The 3,029-nt window shown below is 32.0% G+C and overlaps 1 long non-coding RNA gene across 2 annotated transcripts; it reads right to left on the reverse strand.

The window, feature by feature from the left end:
• Positions 1 to 209: 209 nt before the first annotated feature.
• On the reverse strand, positions 210 to 2,515 carry LOC145562524 (uncharacterized). Of its 2 annotated transcripts, XR_014094397.1 has the most exons (7): positions 2,060 to 2,515; positions 1,816 to 1,902; positions 1,675 to 1,736; positions 1,253 to 1,374; positions 1,000 to 1,095; positions 606 to 674; positions 212 to 489 (listed from the first exon to the last, which is right to left on the reverse strand). It is a non-coding gene; the product is annotated as an uncharacterized LOC145562524 (long non-coding RNA). The 2 variants fall into 2 exon arrangements; XR_014094398.1 differs by lacking the exon at positions 1,253 to 1,374 and having other exon boundaries at positions 210 to 489.
• Between the last annotated feature and the right edge of the window lie 514 nt (positions 2,516 to 3,029).

Here is a 3,029-nt window from a genome sequence, read left to right on the forward strand (position 1 = left end):
CAGGGCACCTTAGTCGTCCTCTTTGTCCATTATCAAGAAGGGCAAATCAAAAAATCGCCCTGTTTGTTTTTTTTTTTTTAATTTTTTTAAAAAAAAAATTAGTTCTCTAATACAGGGCATATATAAAGTAATACAATAATTTATATAATTATGTAATCAACATTATTTATTAGCAAAAAGTATATTACAAGAGAATGTCTTTACAATAAAAAACAAAAACCAAAAAAAAAAAAAAAAAAAAAAAAAAAAAAAAAAAAAAAAAAAAAACTATTTTCATAAACATGCTACTTGTACAACAAACATAATTAAGCTAACATAATGCACAACTGCAATATAATTTTCACTCCATTGCTAGTGAAGCTGAAATTTATGGTTCGAGTGTCCTTGGACTTGTCTTCACTTGTCTTCCACAATAGAGTTGCAATTAATCATCAGAATTCAGTTTTACTCTTCAATTCAATTATTCCTGTAATGTTGTTACTCCATTTTCTGAAGGAATCAAAGAATTGAAAGTTTAACAGAAGAGGGTAAATAGTGAGAGAAAAAAAAATAAAGATGTTATAGGTTATTAATACATACAAAAGCATCAGAAATTCAGAACTGACCTTGCCCAACAAGTATTGCAGAATAGATGTCTACAAAGTTATCTATTCAAAGTTATCCCACAAAGTAATCTGTCCAACAAAACTCAAGCTCAGCTCATAGGAGGTTTTCAACAATGAAAAAATTATTGACTCCCGGAAAAGTGTGCAACACATAATCAAGCTTGCCAAGGAAAGATGTATTAGTATGATGATCAGATCATTCTATCAGGAACCTAATTAACCCTATTAAAGATATGAAATGTTTCTGCATTATAATCATTAATTTTAATGCTAATCTGTGGAATTATTCCTCAATCAGTAGTTACTTAGCTTGTTCACTGTGTAATCTTTGAAGCAAAACAAGTTGGAATAGATGAATAGAGGTGCATATTGGGACTTTTCACTGTGTAAGTACCTCTTGGAGTAGCTTTGGGGCATAGATTGCAGTTGATGGTATTTGTTCTGCACTCTTCAAAACAATTGTATACCTGCATGCTAAGGTAGTCGCAACCTTCCACACAAACATGAATATAGGGAAATTCAATGAGAAATTCCACACAAACTAAAGACACTTCATCTCATTAGATAGACACACATTGGAGAATTAGACATTCAGGAAAAGAAAAAAAAGAGGCAATGCTAACACCTTAGCCTGTTTCAATACTCACCTGCATAATATCTCATTAGACGAACACACATTGGTAATTCGGCTTTAGCAGCTTACTCATAAGGCTTGCCATTGTCCCAAGTCTCAAGGGCAGCTATCTCATCAGTATGCTACTAAATGACTCTAGAGCAGTTGAAGATATAACACTTTAGCCAGTTCAGAATTTGCAATTTATACACATCAATTTTCAAATCTCAAGACCAATATTAACAAGAAATATGCTGCTTAAAATTTGAATTGTTAAACTCAACCAAACTGATAGAAAATTGGTCATTCATAACCAATTTGTTGTATAAAAGCAGATCACAATTATAAAAAAAAAAATAAAAAATAATGCAGCTGAACAAATATCAGATAATAGACATGTATAATGAAAAAATTAAACAATTAATTAAAAAAAACAACAAATTATTCAAATAATACCAGAATTTAGTGACTTGACTAAGGAATTTGAGCAGCGAACCAAACTAATTGTGCTTCAAACCCTAAATTAAATATAATGAGACAATTAATTAGCAGTAATTCTAGATTGTGAAATTGCAATTTGATAATTTAACACATTACCTAAGAAGGTGCTTTAATAGAGGAAATTGCTTCAGCAGAGGAAAAAGCTCAGAGGCTGCTTCAATGGAGGAGAAAGCTCAGAACTCGCTGCAATAACGACAATCAGAAGCTTAACTCCATAAATTTCGCATGATCTGCAACAAATTTTGAATCCTAGCAACAATTTCTAAAAATTCGAACAAATTAACTAGTGTTAAACCCTAGATTTTGAAATTGATATTTTCGATAAATTAACAAATACTACCTGATAAATTGGTTTGATGGAGGAGCTATTTCAATTGGAGGAGAAAGCTCAGAAGCTGCTTCAATGGTGAAGAAAGCTCGAAAATCGCTTCAATGGAGAAGAAAGCTCAAAATCCGCTTAAATGGAGAATACGAAGTATGAATGCTCATATTGTGAGGAGAGAGAAAGATTTTACAATTTTATATTTCTGGGTTTGCCTTACTCCACAGTGTTTTACTAAGTACTCCGTACTCGTCTTTGTTATTTGTGCGAGAAAGGAGCCAAAGAAGACAAATGTTTACAATCCGTCCTCTTTGTTTATCAAGGATGGCGATTTTTAAGGTCGCCCTATTTAAAAAAGGGCGATTGTTTAATTCGTCCTTGTTGTCTGATCAAAGAGGGCGAATTTAGTTCTATCGCCCTTATTGATCAAGTATAAGACAACGACTTGTTTTTCGCCCTCTTTGATAACAATAAAATAGGGCGAGTTACGTATGCCCTGCTTGATGCTTTATAAGAAGGCAAACTTCAAATTGCCCTCTTTGCCAAAATAAAATCGCCCTCCTTGAACTGTTTTCTTGTAGTGTGCATTTACTGTTTGGTGAAGGAATTACACATGTACCACTCAAGTAGTACATGAAAAGAAACATGTACCCTTCCACCGGTAGTTGAAAAAACGATTGCATCCCCCAATAAATTTGTTTATCTGGGGAGTTAACTGGGTACAGCTCAATAAATACTCAATGTCTATTAGTATAAGTTATATAAAAGCTACGAGTAATACATTGAATATGTACATTAAAATAAATCCAATAATATTACAGAGTATTTATATATTAGTATAAAAAGACTAAAAGTAAGACAAATGAATGACAAAAGTCAAACTAGTGTAATTATCTTGAAATTAAGGTACGTAATACGTCAAATTAGCATATAGTGTTCTATAAATGATGCCTATTAAAAGAATTAATCCTTATTTATATCAAATTAG

Source organism: Chenopodium album, chromosome 10 (assembly GCF_948465745.1).
Source record: "Chenopodium album chromosome 10, dcCheAlbu1.1, whole genome shotgun sequence".
Taxonomy (NCBI): Eukaryota; Viridiplantae; Streptophyta; class Magnoliopsida; order Caryophyllales; family Amaranthaceae; genus Chenopodium; species Chenopodium album.